The 9,143-nt window shown below is 37.6% G+C and overlaps 1 protein-coding gene across 9 annotated transcripts in view; it reads left to right on the top strand.

The window, feature by feature from the left end:
* The window catches only part of mical2b (microtubule associated monooxygenase, calponin and LIM domain containing 2b), an 81,449-nt gene that overhangs the window by 11,483 nt on the left and 60,823 nt on the right, over window positions 1–9,143 (top strand). The window lies entirely within an intron of this gene.

The following is a 9,143-nucleotide window of genomic DNA, read 5'->3' as shown; positions in this document are numbered from 1 at the left end:
GTTTTCTTTTTCTCGTGGGCCTTGGTTGGAAATCAGCTCGAGTCGAAGGTTTAATGGACTCTTCTTTTTGTAACCATGGCTGCAGTCGGTTGTTGTAGCAGAAGTCCAAACAAATAGATTAGATTGAAACACATCTGATTACAGCGAATTACAGTGATTTACCGTGGCAGGAAGCAAAATGGCTTTTTATCTGAAATGACTCTAAAAGCATGTTGTTGTTTTTTCCTCAGAATTTAGTGTCACTGAACCAAAGTTATCTTCACCTAACCATGATGACCATGACGTGTAATTATTGCCCAATATTAAACAATTGAGCACTTATCAGGTGAAAGTTGGTTGTGTGCTGCTTTTTTTTCCTGAGACAAGAAGATTCACACTTGCATTATTTGACATTCAAGCTTCCCACTTTTCCTGACTTTTAGAATAAAACAGGACTGAGGCAAAGGCACGTCTTTGGGCCAAATCGTAAACTGTCGTGAGGCATGTTTAAATTCCAAGAATTTCATAACCTCCTCTATGTGAACGTAATATTTCCAGTTTGGTTCAGTGTTCCGGGCTGCACAGTGGCGCAGTGGGTAGCGCTGTTGCCTTGCAGCAAGAAGGTCCTGGGTTCGAGTACACCCCTGGTTCTTTCTGCATGGAGTTTGCATGTTCTCCCTGTGCATGCGTGGGTTCTCTCCGGGTACTCCGGCTTCCTCCCACAGTCCAAAAACATGACTGTTAGGTTAATTGGCTTCTCCAAATTGTCCTTAGGTGTGAGTGTGTGCGTGAATGGTTGTTTGTCCTGTTTGTCTCTGTGTTGCCCTGCGACAGACTGGCGACCTGTCCAGGGTGTACCCCGCCTCTCGCCCAGTGAACGCTGGAGATAGGCACCAGCACCCCCCGCGACCCCATGAGGGATAAAGCGGTTCGGAAAATGGATGGATGGATGGATGGATGGTTCAGTGTTCCTGTTCCCATTCTTTCTTGCAGCTCTCTCTCACTGTATTTTTCCTCTCTCTGGGAAATCTTGTCCGTCTGGGCATGAACTTGTTGATTCAGCTTTGATCTTCTTCTCTGAAAAATGATCCCCAGGCTGTCGGCTTTACGCAACAGTTCTGTGTTGCTGTTGTGATTCCATAATAATGAAAGTCATCAATCATTTTAACCAAGTGCCTTTAGTATGTATAACTTTCATTTTTACTAAATATCACAAATGTACCAGGCAAGATGTCCTAGTTTATTTTTACTTTTTTCTGTGATCAATGGTGACCAAAACACAAACAGCAGTTCAACGGTAATAATAAAAGGGATAAATGTAGCAAATTTGTGGGGAGGGGGTTAGAAATAGGTAGAGGATGTATCACATCTTCTTTAAAGTAAAATCATATCAGTCACAATTTTTATCACAGTTTCTGTATAGGAGGGGGGAAAAGAAAGGGACTAAATAAAGCATTAAAACATCTTTTTTTCAGACATTAGTGGAATTTTGTCATTTTGTATCAAGTACCGTTGCCATTAAATACTTTAATATAGTTCATCCAAGGTCAGAAATTATTCTTAAAGGGACCGTGTGTAACTAATTTGCCGTTATTAGCAAAAATCAAGTATTGCTTTAATAAATACATATTCTGGCAAAGTCTAATAACCTCACATCAAACATGAAAGCATAATTATAACTTATAATTAGTAGTTTATAAATGTATATGTCGGTCCACCCACTGGGAGATGCCGTATTGCTTTGCCATTTCTGATTACAGTAGCTGAAAGAGGCCAAACTTATCAGCCTTACGCATTTTCCCTATCAGTCTTCTATATGAAGACGTGCCGTCGGTGGAGGAGTAGAAAACAAGTAAGGAAGACCGTAGATCATTCTTACCGTTTTCTGTTGAATTGAGGACCATTCATTCGTTGTCCTGGGAGAGGGAAAGTAACAAAGAAAAGAAAAAGGAGTAATAACTGGGAGAAAACGAGAGGCTATATCAGCACAGCTATTATTACCAGGTGGAGATAATTCATGAGGGTGCGAGCATTTAAAACGGATGCTGAGGTTGCAGACGTTCTGCTGGACAGCAGGTAAATTACTTCAATATAAGAGTGAAGTTAATTTTTGGCTTTATGTTAGAAATAGTGGAGAGCAGCAACTACTCTATCCTCCCGGTGAAGATGACTTGTTTGTTCACCTCTCTCTCCTTGGCGTCTACGCAGAGCGGCGGAGGGATATTTCAGCCGGCCGGCCGGCCGGCTCACGCTTTCTGTGGCCCAAAAGCGGGTCTCTTTACTCGTGTTTACTGTCGCTTATATTAGACCTCAAGTGACTGCAAATTCAGAAAAAAGCCAGAAAAACTGCGACTCACGGAATTTACAAGCGACTTTAGAAAAAAAAAACACAAGCGGACTTGGCAACTGTGCCAAAAAACGTTTCACACGATGACCGTAGCTATTGGCTATTAGCAGTAGCCTTTAATACTGTTTCATACCATAAACCATTTTCATACTGTTTCTCACTTGAAAATGTGTATTCTCACATTTTGATCTCTCAGGGAATGTCTATTTAGACATCCATGCAAATTGCACAATTCTGCAACTAATTTATTGTGCAGTATTGTAGACTGCTATCTGTTTGACTTGAAAACGAGTCCATTAGCTGCTAAGGACTGCATGCATGCTTCAGCTCCTCAGGCAGTGTTGTTGTTGGCCAGTACAATCAATAGTTAAAAAATAAAAAAATGCAAAGTCTTGTGTCTGCGTGCCATGTGTAATTATGTGCATTCGTAGCCGGTGCCTGTCGCACCAAAAATTTTATTATGGCGACACATTATATTTTATTAAAATTGTTTTATTTTTTTATTTAGCACACAGTAAAAAAATTTTTAAAATTCATCATGGTTAATAATTCAGTGTACAATTTGATTCTCAATATGTGACTTTTTGGGAAAACTCAAAACTTTCTACGGAACTTCTCCTTTCAACCTCTATAAAGCAATAAGCAACGATCAACTTGTTTTTCTGCCAATATTAAAATTTCCTGACCAATAATCCGCGCTCTCGCGTCTGAATGCCATGGCAGCATGCCCTTCGCCGCAGGTTTAAAAGGTGAAGGGACGCCAGCGTCACTGTCGAAGGTAATTTATACCGCTAAATGAGAGAAGTGTCACAGCTCACACTTAGTTCTTGGCTGCTGCCCATGTTGTGAAAAATTAGATGATATGGTGGAGCCATCGTGAGTGAAATGTGTCTTTGTTTGTGGTCCAAGGACACATTTTTCCTGCTCCATTTGTCACCTCTACGCTCCAGTTGTTTGTGCCTCGGGCATTTTTTAAACCGGTCGATAAAACGTGGCAGGCTGCGTCTTTAATGGCGTGACAGCTTTGTCCTCAAAGCTTCTTAATTGTTTGCCTTGTGCACCTGAGCGTTTGTTTTCTTTTTAATTTCTTAAAATCTCTACTGCAGGGAGTTTTTTTTTTTTTTTTTTAGTTTACGTGAAGTTGGCCAGATCTAGTCCTTTACCCATTGCTGATGGGGTGTGCTGTTTAGATTTCTGCTATACCAGCTTTTCTTGAAGAATGAGTGGGACAGGAAGCAGTTTTAGGTGAGTAGTGAAGTACGTGTTTGATCCATACTTACTAAACCAGGTCTCAGGTTACAAAGCAAACGTCTAAATCCTGACGCTCGGTTTTCATCATCAGCATCAAGTTTTATCACCAAGTAGGTTTGCACTTGCAAGGAATTTGACTTGGTATTGATGGTGCAGACAACAAATAAGAATACAGTAAAATAAGAAGTAAAAGGATACATACACGGAAGCTGTATACACTCGTGAGTTATTTGCAGGTTGAACAGCGAAGAAAGGGTTGTGCTTGTCGGATAAGGATGGATATATTAAGGCGGCTTTGTGCAAAGAGATGTGTTTTTAAATTTGATGCCGGAGCTACAGTGTGTGCCAGCATGTTGGGTTAGTAATAGCGGTCGCTTTTGTCTGATAAACATTGAGATGACTCATATTCCGCCCTTCTGGAAACAGGTTCTGCCTTTTTTTTTTTTTTTTTAGTCTTCCTTTTCTGGTAAATGAGCTGAACTACCCTTACCTTCTTTCTTTTAATTGAAAAAAAAAAAAAAAAAAAGATATATATATATATATATATATATATATATATATATATATATATATATATATATATATATATATATATATATATATATATATATATATATATATATATATATATAGATAGATATAGATATATATATATAGATATAGATATATATATATAGATATAGATATAGATATATAGATATAGATATATATATATATATATATAGATATAGATATAGATATATAGATATATATATATATATATATATATATATATAGATATATAGATATAGATATAGATATAGAATAAGGCATTGTTTTTGAGAAAATGCCACTTTATACAACAAAGTTGGAATTTGCTGGCAATTTCAGCATCTCTAGTTGACAATATCCCTCTTAAAACATGTTATTTTGAGAATGGTGCAGTTTTTACTGTACTGTGGGTGGGTAGCTCCACGCCTGGTATTTGCTAAGTGTGTTCATGTAAAAAAATAAAATAAAATAAAAAGTGTCATAAAGACTTGGTTGGAGCATATTCATTAGAAGAACTGTCTACCTTGGTAATATTTTGAGCTGGAGCCCATAAATACCCTTGAATGCTGAAAATCACTTGATGCTTGTGGGAATCGGTGGCTGTTTTTGTCCTGTTCACAAGAGGCTTATCAAAATACGCAAGCTGCATTGTGCAAACGTCTGTGTACACATGCGCTGACACCTGATACCCTTTTGGTATTCTTGACATTCTGCGCGTAAATAAATGTCCTCAAATACCGTTTGTCTTTCCTGTTATGTTATAGCATGCCACTGTTGTCCATAGGCTGAATTATCATGCGCTTTGGAAAAGATTTGTGCTTAATTTCATTTCACCAAGGTGTTTTCCACCTTACAGTGTCTTTTGCATCTAATTGCTGTTTTTTTATAAAATGTTTCAAATTGTCCAAATTGTTCATATTTTGCCAGTGCAGTTTCAAATAATTTAATTTATTAAGGGAAAATCCTTTCCAAACCAACCTTGCCATATATTAAAGTAATTCCCCAACCAATCATAATCCTAATGCTTGAAAATTATGGGGCCACAGTAAATGAAATCTTAATCTCAAAAGTGTCTTTTGCATTTTTCTCAGGCTTTCTTTGTCTGATATCACAATTTGTTTTATGATCTGATATCTTTTGTGACAAAAAATAAAAAGCTGGAAGTAGTCTGTGAAGGGGCAAAGAAATGGAATGAAGAATTCACTTTCTGATACCCAAACAAATTAAAATTGCTTCCAGGCAAAACGTTTCTTACAGTAAACTGTTGAAGCACCAGAGGTGGGAAAAAAATACGTGTGATGATTTATCATTATGGACTAGTTTTTTTTCTTAATGGCAAAAGTCACAGTGCCGTTGTGATCCATCTTGTTCTGTAGGGTTCAGATTGTTGGAGAACTTGCAGCTGATCAGTGGATATTATTATAATACTAATTTATAACCATATGTGTGTGTGTTGTGTAAATCTAAAACAAAAAAAATTAGTCGTCTGTTCATCATGGAAATGTCTGTTACAAAAATGTAAAGTGAGCCAACGTTTTAAATCCGTTTCTTTGCTGTTTTCACTCAAACGCTAAATAAAGTGTTAAACACTAGATAGAATTGGTGTTTAAAATAAGAGATGTAGAATTTTACTTGGAGTGATTCTTCACTGCCGTCATGATCAGAATTTGATGGTTATTCAACTGTTTCAAACCGGCAGCAAGTTGCAAATGAACCAAACGGAAAACTTGTTTGCTCGTCAAAACATGACACCAATAGTTTAGGTACCAGGTATTGGAAAATCAGATTAGAAAAATAGATGCTACTTTGTTGCTTTCTTTTTGCTACCCTCATGTTTTATCATGCAGACTTTTATCAGATTTGTTTTTAAATTACCAGGCGACCTTTGAAGTGCCCATCCCTCTGGTTCCTGTTTCATCTTAATTGCAGTTCGTAGAAAGCAGGAGGCAGAAAATTAAATTTTTCTTGTCTAAAAACAAATTTTACTGATTTTTATGGCAAGCAAAGGAAAGTTAAAAAAACCTTCATTTGATATGAAATGGCATTTTTTGGCTCTCAGAAGACTCTTTTTACTTTTGAACTACAGCTGTGGCTCCAAATGTACCGTTAAACTTTTACTTCTGTTTCAGGTCCAATCTACTGACTCTGGTCATTACATTGAAAACATTGTTAATTTAACTACTTTATTTTTTGCTTACTAAATTCAAAGCCTAAAAGGTAAACTGAAGAACATGCTGTTTGTTGATAGACAGGGAATAGTGGAAGTTTAAATTTTTGTGATGCACTTAAATGCTCGAAAACTGCTGACACATCAAATATTTGACCTGCTTATCACCAGTCGGAGCAGATCAAGAGAAAAAAAATCTGATTAATAAATGAACTTCCCAATATGTTGGCATTTCACGTCATTAAAGCTGCTGAAATTACTTATCACGGATCCAAATTTAAGTGAAATGTTTAATGTATCGCCTTCTCGGGTTAACGCAACCTTCTGGAAGTGGGTGAGGTGCTCAGTGTGGCTCAAAAGGCTTATTTTCATGCAGAAAATGCACCGTGGACCCTGACATCACATGTTGTTATATCAAGACTCGGACTTAAGTGAGGAGAATGTGGTCCAACGACGACTGTGGAAGGAGATAAAGCATTTAACCACTTCCTGTAGAGAACTCCCTGTGCGCACCCTTCCAGATGTCGCTAAATAAACAATAAAAGCGTCCAAGTTTGAGATCTTTCCCATAACCTTGTAGCTTCTAAATGCACACATTTATTTCAGTTTTTTATTTGTTTATTTAACTTTCATTATATATATATATATATATATATATATATATATAGATATATATATATATATATATATATATATATATATATATATATATATATATATATATATATATATATATATATAATTTAATTTAAATAAAGGCTGGGATGATTTGTGAAAGCCTTTGCTAAATATGATTAAAAACACATTGTTATGGCTTTGCAGTTTGAATGGATGCACAGTTTTCGGGCAAGCAGGAAAACGAGGTGGGAAGATGAACTTGGATGAAAGGTCTGAGGCGTGTCGGTTTGCGAAGACAGTAATGGTAACTGAGACGGTGCTGTTTGCCGCCAAACTGTTACAAAGCCCCCTCTGGGCTCTTAGAGGACTCAAAGAGAAAGTGTAGGCTCCTCTCTGATTCCCGCAGAGTAAAAAAGATCAGCCAGGTGTTCTCCAGCTTCACACACAAGCTACCGTGATGAGGCGTTGGCGTTGGGCATGCTTTATGATGGCGACTCTGTTGCGTTTAAGTACGCACACAAGCTGAGTGTTGTCTGCGTCAGACAGAAACTCGGCCCCTTTTAAGCTCCTGCTACGAAGCCGTGGCTGTAAAAGAATAACACAGGGAGGCTTCCAGTAACCGTGACCTGGTTCTCACCTCCGGGTGAGACGCCATCCAGAAAATGTTTGGCTTCAGAGTTGGATAATTCATGTCTGTTGTTGGGTGGAGCATGGGAGGAAAAGTGGTCCGTTTTTACAGCCTGAAGATGTTTTTTGGGGGGGAATGAAACATTTCCTTGAGTCATTTCCCAGGCCTGAATAAATAGGGAAAAAGAAAACTGAGAAATGTTTGAGTTTCAGGATTTTATTCACTCTTTAAAAAAAAAAAAAGATAATATGGATGTGGCAAGCATTGTGCTCTTTATATTAATTGATATATTTGTATTTTGGTTTAGGAGTCAGAGTTTTAACATGTAAACGATGGACAATTTATGGCCCAGATGGCTTAATTTGCAAAGAAGGATGAAAAAAGCTTTCCCAAGGAATCGGAGCAAATGTTGGTGTTGGAGAGAGAAAGGAAGACTTAAACTATGTTTTACCGAAGGGACAAAGCACATATTGTTGTAAGAGAGGGTTTAATGTCATCTGGCCATGTTTAGTGCCTCAACAAGCTGCCGCTGGTTGTAAAATTGTGCCTGTGTGAAATTTACTTCTGTGTTCTTGCTGTGTTTGAGCTTCTCCCATGACTGCTCAGCTGAGCTCCACCAGGAGGACAAATCTGTCCTAATCCTGTCAGGCATCCAGTGGCGCTGCTGGAGAAAAAACATTTCTAGGTTGCAGAGGAAAATGTGTTGTTTTAAAACCCGCCGGTTTGCTGCTGGAGGTGTCGGAGGACGTAAAGATGGTCGTAGTACTGAACTGTGCAGGTTATTTTTCCACTGTGAGCCACAGGCCTTTTTTTATTATCTCAAGAGTTCATCTTTTCCCTGTTGGTTTCCAACACTAACACGTCCAAACAAAGTACACGTCTAGTTCTATTGTGTTTTTTAAATTTTACATCTACTACCTAAGCTTATAAATAGTGTAAACGGGGAATGTGTGAGCATATATGGTTTTGTGCACGTTTGCTGGTAAAGTTTTGATTTACGCAAGTAAAATTGTCACATGTGCCTGCATATAGTGGAAGTAAATGTATCGGGCAATGGGGTACGCTCACATGAGTTTGTGGTTCTTCCTCTGGGAGTGGACACTACCAGTCAAAGGTTTGGACTCGCCTTTTGTCATTCAATCGGTTTTCCTTGTTTTTATGACTTTCTACGTTGCAGTTACATAGTGAAGACACATAAAAGTACGACTCAAAAGTTTGTAGAATTACGCATCCAACACATAATTGTGAAAGAACTCAAAACAACTTGTATGTTTCATCTTTTTCTAAATACAACCCCCTTTGTTTCGATTTACTGCTTTGGTGAATCCGGGCCTTTTTCTCGACGAGGTTCTCATGAGGTTTGTCATCTGAAATGGTTTTCTGACTGTCTTGAAGGAGTTCTCAGAGCTAGTAATAAAATAAAGTCAAACCAATGAATGAAAAGTGAGTCCAAACTTTTGTACACCACTTTTATCTAGTAGTGTATGGAGATGTATTGGCATGTAAATACAGATATATATACAATATATACAATGATTTTGTCTCTTCGTTTGTTCAATTTGAATACCAAAATTAACATTATGTTTTTATATTTAAAAGATCAAACGTGTTCTTAATGAAAC

This window comes from Fundulus heteroclitus, chromosome 2, assembly GCF_011125445.2.
Source record: "Fundulus heteroclitus isolate FHET01 chromosome 2, MU-UCD_Fhet_4.1, whole genome shotgun sequence".
NCBI lineage: Eukaryota > Metazoa > Chordata > Actinopteri > Cyprinodontiformes > Fundulidae > Fundulus > Fundulus heteroclitus.
The sequence above is the reverse complement of the archived record's forward strand: the minus strand, read 5'-3'. Positions and strand labels throughout refer to the sequence as shown.